This window comes from Paramisgurnus dabryanus, chromosome 21 (genome assembly GCF_030506205.2).
Source record: "Paramisgurnus dabryanus chromosome 21, PD_genome_1.1, whole genome shotgun sequence".
Lineage (NCBI taxonomy): Eukaryota > Metazoa > Chordata > Actinopteri > Cypriniformes > Cobitidae > Paramisgurnus > Paramisgurnus dabryanus.
Window position 1 is genome coordinate 4,261,611 of NC_133357.1, and position 19,231 is coordinate 4,280,841.

Consider the following 19,231-nt stretch of genomic DNA (forward strand, 5'->3'; position numbering starts at 1 on the left):
GTGTTGCATGGTACATGCACATTGATTTGCACAGTACTTCATACTATTATACATGTTTAATGCAAAATGATCTCACGGAGCAACGATCTCACAAAGTTCCATGGGATAGTCACGGAATGTTTTGCTCATTTTTCAGTGACATTCTCACGGATCTCCGCATATTTCCGTGGCCCTGCCATTCTGTGGTCTGGCATTCTCAGGAATTGGTTACAACGGCTTTTTCCTATTTTCAAACCATTGTCGCTTCGGTTTAGGGTTAGATTTGGTGTTTGCGTTAGTATGTCACTTTAAGTATTGGTTTATACAATTTTTTCTGATGTATTCTTTTATATTTTCTAAACTTTAATCAATTGTCGCCTGGCATTGGGGTTAGAGTTGGTTTTGGGTAGGGATGTCATTTTATGTAAATCTAACCCTAAACCGAAGCGACAATGGTAAGAAAATAAGACAAAACAGTTGAGTAACCAATCCGTGAGAATGCCACGGAAAAGAAAGTCCGTGGCAGGGCCACGGAAATATGCGGAGATCCGTGAGAATGCCACGGAAAAATTAGCAAAAAATTCGTGAGATCAGGTTACACGGAAAGTCATATTATAGTCATGAAAAATTTAATTACTTTATTTGTGTCCATGGCACGAAATTCAGCTTTTTTCATGTCTTGAGCAGGAATGTCTTTTCCGTGTCACTCAGCACAAATTTCTGCACAAAGTTTAGTTTCGCGTGCTCACGTGAAACTATCGAGTGCTCATCTGAAACTATAGTTAGCGATAGTTTCCCGCGAGCACGCAAAACTAAACTAAAACAAAACTAAAAAATTCTGCACATGAAGGTTTCGCGTGAGCACATGAAACTAAACTTTAGATTTTTTTTACTCCAATGTCACCTTAGGGGCTCGGTACATTCACAAGACGTCAAAAACAGACTCATCGTTTTTTTCCATTGGATGCACCTTTGACATTTTTTTACAAGTTTAAGAGACTTCATTAAAAGATTGATTTCTCTTAAAGGGGACAGAGAATGAAAAACCATTTTTACCTTGTCTTTGTTGAATAATGGTAGTCTACCCGCATTCACAAACATACAAAAAGTGCTAGACATGCTAAACATCTCAGTCTCATAGAAATTCCTCTTTTAGAAATGTCAGCCAGAAAACGGCCCAATCTGAAAAACTGATGCTTATGACATCACAGGCATCTCACTGCCCCTTCACTTTAAAATAATTGGCTACATTTTTTGAGTGGCAGCAAAGTCAGCCAATCAGTAATGAGATTGCAAGTTAAGCCAGTAGGCTTCTTGTTTAAAATCCCCCACCCTAATAGAGCTATCTGAGAGAGGTTTTTAGGAAGCTTCTAAGGCATTACAGACCCAAACAAAAAACTTTTGTCTACATGTCACATCACAGAACAAGGATAAATACTCTGTTCAATCAGTCACCTTTAAGAAGACAATGTGTAAGGTGGGCATTTTGCATGTTTATTATTTAAATAATACTGCAAATGACATTGTGTTCAGCCACCAATATTAAACTCAAATACTCTCAGCTCAATGTAACACATTTATAAATCCATTGCACAGAAATTTAAGCTACAATCCCTTACTGAGAGCTGATTTTACTAAGTCTGAGTTTATTGTGCTAAACTAATTCCCCATCATGTTCGGTTTGGCACATGTAACTATATTCCTTTCTCTCTAACTTGTGCCTCCAAACACACACCAGAACCAAACTATCCATTCATGAAGTACAGAAAGTGAAGGCAGAGCATTACTGGGAATAATTCGGCCTGTGAAAGCAGGTCTAATTGAGTTGAGTAATGCTGCATAAAGCCAGCGGTTAACATCGAAACGCTACTTTTCCGAAAGCATCCTTCTTCAATAAGTGCCAGACTCAGAGGCATTGGGTGGGAAACCAATAAAAAAGCCAAACAATTCAGTGCTTGTAGATTGAAGGAACACAAAAGCTTGCTGCAGGCGCTATATTGCAATTCAACACCGCTCTCTTCCTCGAGGGAAAGCAGGACTGCGATGCAGGCAGGCAAGCGAGTTTATGCCAAAGTCCATCTATCACACTTAAAAAAGCCACCCGGCTATGGCTGCCGAGCAACGTGCGGCGATATACTGAGGTTTACAAAGACGCTTTGAATCGACACAAAGGGCCAGACCTGTCAGCGTTGTAACAATCTTACTGATGTAGAGGTGTGTGTGGCTATAGCAGCTCAACATTTGCCTGGTTTTTATTAGGAGGAGTTCAATGTTGTTTAAGCATAACTATTAGCTGGGGACGCAGGCTGGGTGTTGCGGGTTTGAGAGCACAGAGACAGCAAGTGTCACTGTATTAATAAATGATGGTGGACAACATGAAGTGCTCTCGGAGGAGTGCTTGTACCGCTATGAGTTGGAGTGGATTTGTTCCTGTAAAACACAACAGACCTGGAGTTCAGCTCAGGTGTTGGGTTTCAGGTGACATGAGCAGTCACACCTATGGATGCCAACCTTAAAACCCTGGGAACCAGATTGTCTCTGTATATACTGTGATTGTGTTTAAAGACAAGGAGAGGAGAAGTTATGTAAGAGTAATATATAGAAGAAGAAAGGTTTCCACTAATTGTTAGGGCTGGGCAAAAAAATCGATTTTTCGATTAATCGATTTTTAAAACGTGGTCGATTAAAAATCGATTCTCAAAGAGCAGAATCGATTTTTTTTTCATATGTATTTCCGCAAACATTGAACGGAGGAATGGAAGCATTTTAGATTTTGCAAGCAAGACGTGTTGTGGCTTTTAATTTCTTTTTATTAATTACCCACTTGTAAACTGCTGTTCACTGTTCTTTTTTATTAATATAGTATGTGTATTAAATCTATATTCATTGAGTTGAATCGAGAATTGAGTATAAAAACCTACCTGAGAACCAGAATCGAAAATTTAATCGAGAATCGGAATCGAATCGATAGCTTGTGAATCGAAATCGAATCGATCTGGAACATCTGAATCGATACCCAGCCCTACTAATTGTACCAAGTTTTTAAACGTAAGTAGTAAACTTTAAAGCTTTTAAAATTGAATCAGATAAAATCAATAAAGAACAGAGAGCTTTTCCTCATTCAATAACTCTGATGTACAAACTACAGTATACACAGTCTCAGAAAAAAGGTACAAACGGTGGGATGGTACCTTTTAAAAAGGTCCTAATATGCATCATTTTGGTACAGATTTGTACCTTTGAGGTACCAATATTTACCTGTAAGGTGCCAATGTGTAGTGTAGTGGAAGATTTTTTTTATTTTTATTTTAATTATAGTTTATGAACTTATAATTGTTAAATGGAAAATCCTGTTCTTCTGTTCTAGTGAAAGATTTCTGTTCTTTCCATCTGTTCAGTAGTAAAATGTCCAAAGACTAGAACATTATGCAAAGTCCTACCAGATAAGATAAAGGGGGGCTAGTGAATGACATAAGTAACAAATGATGAACAAGTGGAAAAACTCAGTAAACGGTAGAGTTTCACTGAGAACAAAATCATTTCTTCTATTTGACCAGATGTGCTTCAACTGATATGTTTCTTAGTCATTGATAAATTGAAGGTTTATTTTCTAAGTGACGCTGGAACTATGATGAAATCTTTGGATCATGGGCCGAGATGGGATGACTGTGTTTTTCAGTATCTTACTATAAATATGTGCTCAACCTTGTAAACGGGGCTCTCGGTTTTAAAACTTCTGGCACCAGGGAGTGAGAGCCTATTCTGCAGAATATATTAAATTCAGACAAAGAAAATTCTGTTGACAGTGTGTCTGTGTGATCCTTGACTTTCACTCTTAGTGAGTATTATTTGATGCGGCTAAAATTCCATGACAGTAGCTTTGAGGTACCAATATGCATCTAATAGGTACAAAAGGGTACTTTTTTAAAAAGATACCGCCTCAGTGACAACTTTTGTATCTTTTTCTGAAAGTGCTCTATAAAAAATGCTGGATTATTTTTATCCCACGGTTGGGTCAAAAAAGGACAAGCACAGCCCATACTGTAGCTTTGTAATTTATCCCATTACCTGGCGCCGTCCCGCTTAGAGTTTACTTCAATATTTATCATGTAAATTTTCATCTAATCATGACGAACTATATACTGTATCATTGAAAAGGTCTAAACTACAACATTCAACAACGTTTTATAAAATAAATTATGTAGGGAAAGTAATAGATTAATTTACGAAAAGAGTGTGCCTCAAAACATTTATATGCTAGCATGAAACATTTTCATTTTTATAATTTGATTAATACAATATAGATTTTATTGATTTTATTTATTAAAGTAAATGAAAACTGCTATAACATTTGTTTTTATTTAACTCATTCCTCGCCAGCCTTGTGATTTTCACAAAATTTTCACAAAATGTTTTCCAAGTAAATTTTCTTCTATAAATGTATAAACATACAATAATCAAAGGAAAAAACAGATCCTCTGCTTTCAAACAACAAACAAAATGGAAAAGGTTTCGTCCTATCTTAATTTGTTCTCTTTTATAACCTTTCATATATGGGTAGGTTTTCCTCAAAAAGAAATTTTGAGCTAAATAAATTCAAAAAGCTCAAGTAATTGCGTTTTTGTAAAGGACTTTTGTTAGAGATTATATTTAGAATGATGATCAAAACATTCATGGAGTTTAAAATGTTGTTGAATTAGTTGATGCTTCAGTTTTTTTATAAATTGGGTAAGAGCGCCACCTAGTGGATAATAGCAGAATTATAAATTACTGTAAAAACTTGTCAGGAAAGCGTCATTGGCAAGGAAACATTTTCTCTTAATTGACGAGATAACTCGTCAATGGTGGAAAATGAGTTAATATGTACATGTCCGGACACGTCAATGAAAAACAGTGTCGTCTTTAAAGGATTAGTCAATTTTCTAAAAAAAGCATCAAGATAATTTACTCACCACCATGTCAACCAAAATGTTGATTTCTTTCTTTGTTCAGTCGAGAAGAAATTATGTTTTTTTAGGAAAACATTCCAGGATTTTTCTAATTTTAGCTCTTTCACCGCCAGCGTTTTAAAAAAAAAGTTGCCAGCCAGCGCCAGCGTTTTTCATGATTTTCACCAAAGTTTAATGCCTTCCAGAAAATGTTCTTTTTTAAATAAATAAACATACAATATACCAAATGAAAGAACAGACCCTCTGCTTTCAAACAAAAAAAACCGTTTCATCCTACCTTTAGTGGTTCTTTTGCAATCAGCTTTTGAATATGGGTAGGTTTTTGCAAAAACACCATATTTTGAGCAAAAAGCAAAAATAATTCCATATTTGTGACGGACCTTTATAGAGATCCGATTCAGAGCGATCTTTAAAACAGACACGGACATGCAGCAGCTTGCCATAGGGCAATACTTCCGGTTTTAAAAAGTTGCGGAAGGGCGCCACCTGGTGGATAATAGCGGTATTGCGGAAAGTTGGAAAATCTCGTCATTGGTGGGGAAGCGTTTTCTCTTAATTGACGAGATATCTCGTCAATGGCGGGGAAAGAGTTAATGGACTTTAATGGACACCAACACTTAACCATTTTAATGCAGTTTAAAATTGTAGTTTCAAAGGACTCTAAACGATCTCAAACGAGGCATAAGGGTCTTATCTAGCGAAACGATTGTCATTTTTTTAACTTCTTGTCTTCCTCCGTTCATGTGAAGTGCCACCGTGACCTCACGTAATACGTCATGACGTATGCGAAACTACGCCCCAGTGTTTACAAGTGTGGAGAAAGAGGTTTTATGTGCAATGATACTAATCAATGTCTTTGTGTCAGTTTATTGTTTAAAATAGTCCGCAAGTGTGCATTTCATATATGTAACATGTGACCTTTTGACGTCTTTATGAATTTACGTGAGGTCGCGCTGGCTCGTCACAGGACCGGAGGAAGAAGAGAAGTTGTGGTTTAAAAGTGCATTTTTTTTCTTGCCAAAAATGACAATCGTTTCGCTAGATAAGACCCTTATGCCTCGTTTGGGATCGTTTAGAGTCCTTTGAAACTGCAATTTTAAACTGCATTAAACCAGTTAAGTGTTGGGGTCCATTAAAGTCCATTAAAATGAGAAAAATCCTCGAATGTTTTCCTCAAAAAACATAATTTCTTCTCGACTGAACAAAGAAAGACATCAACATTTTGGATGACATGGTGGTGAGTAAATTATCTGGATTTTTTTAAGAAAATAGACTACCCTTACGAAAAAAAAGTTTATTCAAGTGTGCTATAAGTATACTTCTTTTAAACTTAAAATAAAAAAGTATACTTTCAGTTTACTTTTTATGTACCTCTCTAAAATGTACTTTAGGTACTTCTCAGAAATATACTTAAATTGTACTAAAGTATACTTGACCTATACTGACCGAAATGTCTAAGTATATTTGGCCTATACTTGTTTACTGACATATACTTAAAAGTATTAAGTAAAAATGCAACAACGAAAGCTACATCAAGAAAGCTGCAAAAAGCCATATGAATAGCCCTGGTGAAAAATAAATTTACTTTATTGTATTTCAAGTATATTTAACTATGCATGTACCAACTTTGAATATATTGAAAGTATGCTTACAACATATTTGCTTACAATAAAACTTTTAACATATTTCAAAATAATTATAATTTAATATATTTTCTAAAAGTATACTTAAAAAAATATACTTGGAGTTAAAGTTCTGTGCAATTTTTAAAGTATACTAATTTGAACTTATTTTAAAGTTTAATTTAGGTATACTTTATCTGTTAAAGTTATCATTATAATAATGTACTGACAGCATGTTTATAAAAAACATTATTTAGCATCCTTTAGAAACAGTATATTTTAAGTAAATTTTGAAAGTATATGTAGTGTAAAAATGTATATTATCTTTATGGAGAATCTTTAGTGTTAGTAAACTAGTAGGTTATTAATTTGGTGCTGCAGGTATACTTGCAAGTATTCTTTTACTGTACTTTTAGTTAACTAGTGTACTCATACTGAAAGTGTACATGCAAGTGTTCTGTTAGTGTACTCTTAGTAAACTAGTAAGTTACTAATTGTGTGCTGCAGGTATACTTGAAAGTATTCTTTTACTATACTTTTAGTTAACTAGTAGTTTACTACTCAACTTTACTTTAAGTGAACTTAACATCATACTATATATATATATATTGCACTTAAAGTACAATACATTGTTCCTGTGTATTATAATTTTTATACTTGACATATACCTTTTAATTGTACTTTTAATTTGAAGCTAAATCTTTCGTATGCTATCAGTGAGCTAATCAAAAATTTTTATTTATTTATTTATATATATATATATATATATATATATATATATATATATATATATATATATATATATATATATATATATATATATATATATATATATATATATATATATATATATATATAATATATATATATATATATATATATAAATTGGGACACTACAGTGGGACACTGTAGAAATTGTGAGTAAAAAAAGAAATGGAATAATTTCATAAATTTTTATTTTATTCACAATAGAATATAGAATATCTCTGCACATCTTGACTTCTGAGAGGGACTGCCACACTTTTTATACCCAATCATGTTGGCAATTAAGTTGCAAATTGGTCCTTTAGTTGTTCCTTATGTACATTTAACTTTTATACTCTTATTGCTACCTGTCCCAACTTTTTTGGAATGTGTAGCTCTCATAAAATCCAAATTGAGCCAATATTTGGCATGACATTTCAAAATGTCTCACTTTCAACAATTGATATGTTATCTATATTCTATTGTGAATAAAATATAAGTTTATGAGATTTGTAAATTATTCCATTCCTTTTTTACTCATAATTTCTACAGTGTCCCAAATTTTTCTGATTTGAGGTTGTATATATCTATATATATGGCTGAACCCCCTGAATATTAACTTTCGTTCTGGACTCCATTTCCCATAATCCTGCATGCCTGGACTGATTAGTCTGCCACCTGAAACTCATTGGACAGCCTTTATAAACTCTCTGGAAACATTCAGTCAGTGCAAAGTCTTGATTTGTACCAGCTGTCATTGCTGAGTGGTTTGCCTGCCTGCATATCTATCTGTATTTATTGATCTTTATCTGTTTTACCCATTTTATGAGTATGTTGCCTGCCCTGACCCTTTTGCCTGTTTCATGACTACGAGATTTGCCTGCCCTACATTGCTGTGTTTGCTGTTGTTTGACCTTGCCTGTTGGAATATGAGTGTGTTTAATAAAAACCTGCAGATGGATCCTCAGTGTCAAAGTGCTTTGTTACACAAGCAGTTTACTATAAGTAACCTACTAGTTAACTAAGAGTACACTAACAGAACACTTGCATGTACACTTTCAGTATATGACTAGTAAACTAATAGTTAACTAAAAGTATATTAAAAGAACACTTGGAAGTATACCTGCAGCACACAATAAGTAACTTCTAGTTTACTAAGAGTACACTAACAGAACATTTGCATGTACACTTGAAGTATAAGTCTAGAAAACTACTAGTATACTCATGAGTTCACTTGCATTACCAATGAAGAACTAATTGTGCACTAGTTGTACACTTAAAGTTGACTACTCGTACACTTAAAGTTGACTACTCTTACACTTATAGTACACTTAGAAGTATACTTTTATATACTAAAAGTGGGCCAATTTAGTCCCAAGCGGTATTCAAGCAGTACACTTACAAGTATACTACTAGAACATAAATGTTAGTACACTTACTACATAAAGTATACTTAAAACTATACTCCAACATTACTTAAGTATACTTAATAAAATTAACTTGAAGTGTACTTCTTTTTCGTAAGGGTAATCCTTTAAGACAAGACCAAGATAGGCTTCTAGACCAAAAAAATGCCTGAGTTAAATAAATATGAAGGTGTACATCATCTTTCCACCCCTCCACTCAAAAAGGGCTGCCCCACGTAAGGGTTAACTTATTTTGGGTTGTTTTAACCCATTGACTGGTCAAATACAAACATTTTCTACGGCTGGGTTTGACCTTTTTTATGCAGCAGATTGAAAATAACCCAGCAGATTTGGACTGGTGGTTACACGTGACTTATAAATTCGAATTGGGCTATGAGTCAAATTACAAAGGGATTAGGGTCCTTGTAAACACAGCTGCAGTTTATTTAAAGAAAAGATGACCTGTCACACTGGCCTGTGATTAATGATGAGGATTCAGTTACTTAATTTCACTACAAATGTCACAAAGCAACGCTTTAGCAATGAAAAAACTGAGTAAAAAACAGCAGTTTATTGCATTTAATCAGCATTTGTAATTATGCTGAAAAGCAGTTTGCTTTAGCGTTACTCTAATGAAGTCTTACGTGACTGACATTGGCAGGGAACCTCTGTTTGATTCTGGCTAATTTACACATTTCACATCTCTGAAGCCCTTGAAATTGTTTTCAAAATAATTTAATAAATGCATAATCGTCTCGGCTCCCTAATGACCCAGAACAGGTGTATTATAGCAAAAATGAATAATCACTAGAAACTTAAGCAGCCCTTTCAAAACAATAAAGCAATTGCTTCTCGAAAGTGAATTATGAACGTGTTTTGCAGAGGGAATTAGGCTTTGAATATTTAGTTCAAGCTGAGTTTAGCAAATACTTTCATGAGAAATGAAACTTGGTTTCATTTGCCTTCTCACTTTTAAACACACTCGATGGGCGGGCGGTGAGAAAAAGGAAACGTTTTAAGATACACTTTGCCAATGTTGACAAGACCCCTCAAAAATTACCACCAACCCCTCCTGTCGGCCAGGTTTAAAAGAAGTGCGCAGAGACTTACCAACAGGGACCAAGTCAAATCTGAGTGCTTGTTCATGCTTTCTTTCCAAATAGCAAATCGTGCTTATTAAAGGCGTTAATACAAACACAAGCAACCTACATTTTGCTTTCCTTTACACAGAAATCAAAGCTAATGTTTATCACAGGGGTACGCTTCAGGTTAAAGACAAATACACACGCATAGGTCTCCCAGTGGAGGAGTCTGATGTAAATTTCCTTTTAAAGAAGAAAGTCTCAAATAATTTAGAAGATATTATGAAAGACTCTTTAAAATGCACCTTTCAATTTTTGCATAAAATGGGATTCAATTTTATTCCCTTATAAACTAAATCTACAAAAACGAAAGAACTTTCCAAGCTTTTATCTCTAATCAGGTTGGAAATGTATTACCGGTGGAGAATTTAAGGGAAACTTTTCTCTCAGTGCATTTCATTTGTATTTCCATTACCCTCCGCAGGCCATGTTTGAGAAGAGTGCAAGTAAAATGACTTCAACTAAACTCATTATATTACACAGCAACCTTTGCTGAAAGAAAAGGAATCAATTTCGTATTCAATGTTTTGGGGAGGGACTCCATAAATGTCAAATTAAGTATCTCTGACCAGTGACCCCATGAGACGTAACCGCCGCTGCTGTATAGCAAAGACACCCATAGACATCTCCTGAAAAAGTATACTGCACTTTCAGTCATTGCGAGTGTTTTCTTTTGGTTTGGCCAGTGGGGGATAAGAATTAAAATGGCAAATGAGACAGCAGATGTTGTAGCAGACCATCAGATGTTCAAGGATATTGAGGTTACGAGGCAGTCAACCTCCTCACAGTACTTACTGGACAAAGACTGATTATGGGAATGTAATATTTTTTTATTGAAATATGTTATGCTGCATTCAATTCGCATTTCACAGCAGTATGCAAAACTTGAAAAAAATAAAATAAAATAAATTACAGAACAGTTGCAGAATATAAAAAAGAAATATAATTGAGCAACTTTTTGTTTTCATCATTCCAACCTTTCACTTAAATGAGTTGTTTGCAGAAATATCAAAATGTCATAATCACCCTTAAGTTGTTTTAAATTTTCTTTGAAATTTCAGAATTTTCTTTTTTTCCTGGAACATTTAAGACGAACTTTTTATCTTGTGTTGGAATGGGGATTTTATATCTCAAAATAGGTTTAAAACCATCATAAAGGTGGTTCACACGACTTGTGTTAAAGTCCTTTTAGAAAAGTCACGCCTTTATGCTGGATTCACACCAAACACACTAGAGGCGGCAAAAACACGCTATTCGTGCGTAGTTGGATGCTTCACTCGCTTCATTCGCGCATGAAATTCTAGTCATTTCAGACATTCACGTGGAAATTTGTGTCATGGGAGGGGGTTCTGCAACTACGCTCGCTTCCTGTAATCACGTCACTACTATAGCTAGCACCTGATTGGTTAACGCGGCACAATTTTCCGCCAAAGTTCAGATTTTTCAACTTGCGCGTTTTCCGCGGCAACGCTCAATTCGACTAGAACTAGACGTGCGAATGAGGTGGATTCGCGTCTACCGCACCTAAATGCCTTATTCGCGCCATGAGACCTCCAGACGTGCGTAAACGTGTCTTTACATTGACTTAACATTGAAATAATTCGCACCAGATGCTCTATTCATGTTTGGTGTGAACACGGCATTAGGCGGCCATGTTTGCAATGCCTCCGGGCACTTTACACATCTACTTGAATGGGGAAAAACAGATATAAAATCCGCTGTACCATAAGTTTTGTATCTTAAGCTGAAATTATGGTTAAAACACCATTTTCGAGGTTGTTTCTAAATCTATTTCGTACGAATTTTATCAGGTGGCTAACTTCTTATTAATTTGTAAGACCACATTTGTAAATAGTTGTGCGTTTTGCCTTGACCCTTGTGACATTGGGGTTAGGGGTGGGGTTTTGCTATTGTTTTTTTATGATAATCGTAGGTATTTGCACGATTAACTTCATACAATTTCGTACGAATCAGCTATCTAAGCCATTGAGAGAGAGAGAGAGAGAGAGAGAGAGAGAGAGAGAGAGAGAGAGAGAGAGAGAGAGAGAGAGAGAGAGAATCTGTACAGTAATCTGTTCACTTCTAATAGTGATGAATGACTGATAAAGAGGAGAATTGATTGATTACACGCAGGGGATGTTGTACAAATGCATTGATTTCTCATTTAAGGATACAGGAGCTTTAGAAGTCACCCCTGAGTCTTTACTGGGTCAGGTACAATCCTTGCAGGTGAGAAAACCACTTTCCACAGAAATCCACCTAAGCCAAGTTTGATTTCTGTGATAACCTGGCTAGACTTTCTAGCTCAGTAGTGTTCACGTCATCACTGGAGATGGAAATATAACTACATAAAGTCTCTAAATTTTCTTTCAATTTAGTCAAACCAGATCAAAGATTTGGGACAAGATTGAATACTGCTATAGGGTTCTGGCTAGAGGGAATACAGCTACAGCCAAATCTTATGGCTGGGATGTTGGGTTTAGCGTTACGTTTGGGGGTAGAATTAGGATGTAAAACAGCGGTTCTGGCCAGATACAATCCAGCTACCTGTGAAATGTTGGGTTTAGGGTAAGGTTTGGTGGTAGAATTAAGATGACAACATCACTCATCCGGCAAGATTTTACAAGATTTTGTTTGTTGCTGTATCCCTTCTAGTCGCAACCCTGCTCTAGGGGGACAATGCAGCAAAAGCTAGAGTGGATACAGATACGGCCAAATCTTGTGAGATGTTGAGTTTAGGGTTAGTTTTGGAAGTAGGATTAAGATGAAAACAACACTCATCCGGCAAGATTTCACAAGATTTTGTTTGTTGCTGTATCCCTTCTGGCCAAAACCCTGCTCTAGGGGGACAATGCAGCAAATGCTAGAGTGAATACAGATATGGCCAAATCTTGTGAGATGTTGAGTTTAGGGTTAGGTTTGAGGGTAGGATAAGGATGACAACATCAATCAACCGGTGAGATTTCACAAGATTTTGGCTGTAGCTGTATCCCTTCTAGCCACAACCCTGCTCTAGGGGGATAATGCAGCAAGGGCTAGAGTGAATATAAATACAGCCAAATCTTGAGAAATGTTGAGTAAAGGCTAAGGTTTGGGGGTAGGATTAAGTTGAAAACAGGACTCATCCAGTGAGATTTCACGAAATTTGGGCCCTAGCTGTATCCCTTCTAGCCACAACCATATAATGCAGTGCTCAATATTTCCAGTTAAGAGATCCAATCATCATTTGATACCCGTACTTTATACGCGAATAAGTCTTCCTTTTTGAACAATTCATAATTAGTTTTGTGACCTGGATCGACCGATTGAATAAAATAAATCTTTCACAAAATCACATTTTGCTGAACTGTTCTAGTGCTTCCTCGTCTTTAATCTTTGTGTTTGCTCAAACACATTATATTAGGGCTTTATTAACATCCTAATAGTGTGGGCCAAGCTGCAATGATTGAAATCTCATTATTGGCAAATTAATTCATCTCAGAGTCCCTGCCACTGTTTCCCCACTGCAGGTCCATCTGGATTAAACTCTTTCACACCAAATCCACAATGAGTTCCTATACACCCCACGTCGTACCGCTTGGCCCTCAGCTTGTTTTCATGGCACATCCAGCAGCGTGAGTTCACGCCAAGGTTTTTAATCTGCCACAAATCCCTAAGCATTCCTGTACATGTCGGCCTGTCATAATCTCTTCAACATGGGCTATTAACTGAAGGGTCTTGTTTTCCATTCAGCGCACAGGGGCTTTTGGATTTACTGCTTTGCGACAACACTGAGCAGTCAGTTGTGTATACGCTACGTATTAGACGTATGTCGACTCGGCATAAAGACATCTTTGCACAGTGAGACCTCAGACCAGAGGCACTCAATGATGTTTCTAGAGATCTGAAGTGCTTTTCCAATCCTGCTCTAGCACACTTGTCTGTAAAACACTGCAAATGTGAACCCAATTACAGTGTGCTTCCAAATTTGCATATTTAAATTACACCCTAATGTGTGTATTTATTGGTCAAGGTGTTACCAGAGAACACACTTATTGATAAAAAAGGCGTGAGCGGCGCATAAACAATTTTGGGGTTAAATTGGAGTAAATAATCCAAATTTATAGTCTTTCTTAAAACGTAACACCATTTTGAAAGATGTCAGCAACTCTAAATTCTAAATAATAATATTTAATAAATAAAAAATATCTAAATTCCATTAATTGATCAATTGGAAATTTGGCCATGCAGTAATATCACATTTTACACCTAACAGTACGCACTATGAAAAACATTAAAGATTTGTAATTTCTGTTCATAGGCAACTGAGTTTTTCCCTCTAATACAGCAAATGTAACATAGTTTTATCTCTCATGCAGTTTTATGTTGCATGATGCTTTGGGGAAATATTAAACAATAAGTATACAGTCCTTTGGCTTTGAGTAAAAAAAAAGAGAACATAGACATACATTGCTTGTTCCTCTCCCACGGGTGACACAGTACTTACACCATGCATTTACCATCTACTTTGTACGCACAACAGGGCTGTGAACAAAATGCATAAATAAGGCATGTTTTAGCAGCTTGTTAGTGTGAGCTATTCAATCAGAAATCTTGATTAGGTGGTGGTGACCTTTCGATGTAACCCTTATGGACTGTCTGATGTTGAACATCAGGAGGTGCATAAACACTAATATGTGCATGGAATAAAATGACTTGAGACATAGAGACCCCTAGTGGAAATACTTTGAAAGTGCACTGCAATGCAATACATCGCCATGTGTCTAAAATTGCCTCAGTCAGGCCAGCTGACAGTCTTGCCTGGGCCCGGGACAAGATAATCTTGGAGGGCCCCTCGGCCCCCCTACTTTTTACTGGTAACAAGACATTTGGCATTATCAGATTCATGACCCACGAATATTGCATTATTATACATTGTATTCAACATTTATATAGTAAATAAATGTAGTACTGACACTATATACTGACACAAAATAAATATTTATTTATACAACGTCAACCCGCTCCTTTGAAAACCTCTATTTTCTTCTTCTCTTTTCTTTTCTTCTCTTTTCTTTTCTTTTCTTTTCTTTTCTGAGCACCGGACTTGTGCTGAGTCGGACCAGATATTTTGAGCGTACTGAACTTCAAATCAAATGACATCCTAAAATTTTGATCAGTGGCCAAACCATTTTTGTGTTGGGCGGGGGTTTCTTGACCACTATTTCAAGTATAGGAAGAAAACAAATAAAACGTTTTTTTATGTATCTCAAATACAGTCACCTCCATAAATATTGGAACAGAAGCACATTTTGTGTTATTTTAGCTGTTTACCAAAATGTATTTCAGTTACAGTCATATTATGAATATGGCTTACAGTGCACACTCTCAGCTTCATTTTGAGGGTATTCACATCCATAATGGCTGAAGGATTTAGGAATTACAGCCATTTAATATGTACCTCCCCCTTTTCAAAAGTAATGGGACAGTTGACTTAAAAACTGTTTTATGGACAGATATTGTCTATTTGTTAAATAATTTCCTCATGAATGACATGTTAAAGGTCTGGAGTTGATTTTAAGTGTGGTATTTGCATTTGGAAGCTGTGGCTGTGAACCCAAATCATTCTGTTCAGGGACATCTCCATGCAAGTGATACAGACCATTTCAAAAACACAACAAATCCATCAGAGAGATGGCAGGAACATTAAGAGTGGCCTCATCAACAATTGGGCACATCCAGATAAAAAAACAACAGAGTGGTGAGCTTAGCAACATTAAAATCCTGTATGTCTAAGTGGGATAACAGTGGTGGATGATCGCATTATCCTCTCCATTATAAAGAAAAACCATCGTAACTGGAATACATTTTGGTAAACAGCTAAAATAACACAAAATGTGCTTCTGTTCCAATATTTATGGAGGTGACTGTATTAGATTTTTTCCACAAATATGCCTATTTTCTTTATTTTTTAACAATTGCAGTGTTTCCACCAGGATTTTGAGAGACTGTGGCGGCGATGACGTCTCACGCCGATTAGCATATATGTGGCGTCATTGCGTCGTGTTTTACTCTTTGATCCGTCACATTATATTGCATTTTAACATAACTGATTTCTATTTTTACATATTATTTGTTCTGTTGTCTATAAAATAGTGACTAAACAGGACCCAGTAACGACCCAGTGACTCATTGTTAATGTATATTAATGTCAATGTAAATCCAATCAGCTCTTTCTTTAACTGCTGCTAAAAACGCGCCCTCATCTGACAAAATCATCATACATTTACATTGAGGCTGTACTAATGTTGCTCTTCTCATCAGTGTTGTTGCGTTATGAGCGCTTTTTAATTTTAAACACGAGTGGTAGTTTTATTGTATATCATCACGTATAGCGCAGACAATTTGTTGCAAATTCAGAATGCGAGAGAATACACGGTTAGTGTTACTACAGAACACGTGCACGAGCATACCGCATCATAGGTAAGGAGAGAGCTCGGACACAGACTCACACCAGAACGGGTATGTGTGGTAATGCTGACCTTTTGTTAAGTCACTCATGATGAACTCGATCAGCCATCTTCTCTATCAGTGACATCCGTGACTGTTGACGTTTACGCGAAAAAGAAAGTAAAAGGTACGCGGAGTTAAAATACTTTTGACTGTAAAGAGAGCCGCGCTGCTTGCAACAGGAGAGAGAGGGGAGGGGCGCGCGCTGTTGAGGCGCTGCATGCAACGAGAGAGGGAGGAGGGAGGCGCGCTGAGCGCTCATTACAATGAATATAGTAAAATTAAAATGTAAATGGTAATCATGAAAAATCTATTTGTGGCGGCCAGTGTTGATTCTATGGCAGATAAATCAATGTTTGGAAAACACTGAATTATTCCATAGGTTCCAGTTCTGGGCCCCCCCTCATCCTGGGCCCGGGACAACAGACCCGTTTGTCCCCCCCTGTCGGCGGGCGTGGCCTCAGTTATACTGTCATTGGCTTAAATAGATGCTGACATCTAAGGAAATTGATTTCAGGCTTATGAAACTTCATAATGTTTTTTTTAAGTGAACTGTATGGCCAAGTTAATATTTAATGACTGATTTAATGATTATTTCAAGGTTGACATATACATTTATTCATTTAGCAGACGCTTTTACCCAAAGCGATTTGCAAATGAGAGAGCATTTAACATTAATTTTGATATAAAATATAGATTTATCAGAGAAACTGTCCCATTTGTGCTAATGATAAAATAAAAACTCATTTATTTTTAAACTGAAGAGCAGAACACCGCAGTAACAAGTACTGTACGCATATAACAACGCCCAAATCCACATCTGGTTATTGTGCATGATGAACAAGAATAACAAAAAATGTGCATGTTTTTTCACCATTTCCGTAAGTTAGGTTCGTTGTTAAACAAGTAAAATGTATCGACTGTATTATTAATATAGCCGCCCATTTCACAGTTCTCATGTCATAAAGTTTTTGAATTGGATTTCTCGATGTTAGATGCGTGACCAGCGCGTTTTTACCAGGCTGGAGAGCGCAGCGGAAAGAAGACGCTGCGCAGACCGATCAATATATGACATCATAATACCGCGAGAGCGATCACTGACGCTGAAACGATCGCGAGCTTACACTCTGCTCCTTCAGGCCGCGTGAAAAAATACCTAGGATTACGTTCTGCATACTTTTACTTTCATTTAATGGTTTTCACATAGGGCTAAAATAAATAAACAGTATTATAAGAAAGAAAGAATTAATAAAAGAGAAAGAAATTAAAGAAAGCGAGAGAGCAGGAGAAAATAAAGAGTCCTTATCCCTTTGCTGATGGTCATTAATAAGCACACTGACCATGGGTGAATCAGCCAGTGTGCTCAATAAGAGGATGCCTGTGGGGTGGAGGAACTTCTTAATTGAGATCTGTATTCTCCAGAGGTTTGCCACTACAGCGTCTAACTCGATTTATCTGATATTTTATTAGCTGGATCTGCCACACACACACACTTGATTTAATTAGGATGGTACAATCATTTCTGCATCAGTAGGGACCATACGCCTGTTTGATAATACAAACAATCACAACAGCTGGAATGTACCAGCTCACTTTTATACAGACCAATTAGTTGTTCTTTAACATGTAACACATGTTTACTTAGTAATGATGCAATTAGTGGGAATACTGTAATGATTGTCATTTACTGGTATACAGTTCGCATAACAAACCATTTGCATGTTTGCTTATCTTTTCTTGAAAGCTGTAGGCTACTGTGAAAACCTATAGAAACTTTTTTATTATTAATTGTCACTGGGTAAAGTTTTACCACACAATGTGGCTGTTTGTGTATAAGTGATGGAATGACTCAAAATGCCTACTTTACAAAGTCCAGTCATGTGATAAGTATTTTTGCTGAAAGCCCTGCTTAAAGTATATCCATGATCCTGAGCAGACCATTGAATTGGCATACAGGTAACATTAAACCATGTAATTCTAAAGCAACATTACACCTGTATAAGGATGGCATATTACAATTGAGAATTAATTGAATGAAATTCAATAAATAGCAAAGTTTAGATTAATAAAAAGCTCCCCCTGTTCCCACCCAAAAATATGTATGCTTCTCTATGTAATCTTGTTAGGTCAGCATCCATCAGTTCTAACTCTATTATGTAAAAAGCATTGATTTTTTTTTTTTTATTTAGGTATGTTTGTCTTCAAAATGTATTAAGAATCCTTCTAATCAGTGCAAGTAAAAGAGGCATTGTCATTTAAATTGGTGGAATCTGAGTTTTCACATCACATAGGGGAGCGCAGTTGGCTCCATAGCTCAGTGGTTAGAGCACTGGTCTTGTAAACCAGGGGTCGCGAGTTCAATCCTCGCTGGGGCCTGGAAACAATTATTTGCATTCCTTAACTAAGTAAACAAAAATCCTCTGCTCTTACACTTAGGACTATTCTAAAGTGACATATTTGTTCACTTAAAGTCCGTGTAAAGTAATTTCAGATAATTGTTTCTAACCAAATTGTAAATGTTCGAAATGTATTGCTGAAACACATTACAAAAAGTGTTCATAATTTAGTACTGAATTGTGGAGTTAGACCATTAAAGAATTTTTCCACATTTCTGTGTTCAGGATTATTTGGGCGAGGCAAAAACGATGGCTCGATGCAGTGGAGCTACAGAGCATGACCCCCGCTCCTAACACTGAATTATTAAAACAATTATGATCAGATTTAAAGTTGATGACTAATTTGGAAGACTAGTTAAAACAGTTAATGCACAAGTTGCTGCAGTATTTGAAAGTTTCTGGAACTGGGAGTAGTTTCAGGGCTGACAACAGACCCCCAGCATTTGAGAGCAAAGAATCCTGACGTTTTTTCCAAGATTTGTATCTTTTATTTACTTGCCGTTT

General features: G+C 36.3%; 1 non-coding gene across 1 annotated transcript; it reads left to right on the forward strand.

Annotated features, from left to right (window-relative positions):
- Window positions 1–18,634: 18,634 nt before the first annotated feature.
- On the forward strand, window positions 18,635–18,707 carry trnat-ugu (transfer RNA threonine (anticodon UGU)). The gene has a single exon. It is a non-coding gene; the product is annotated as a tRNA-Thr (tRNA).
- The last annotated feature ends 524 nt before the right edge of the window (window positions 18,708–19,231 follow it).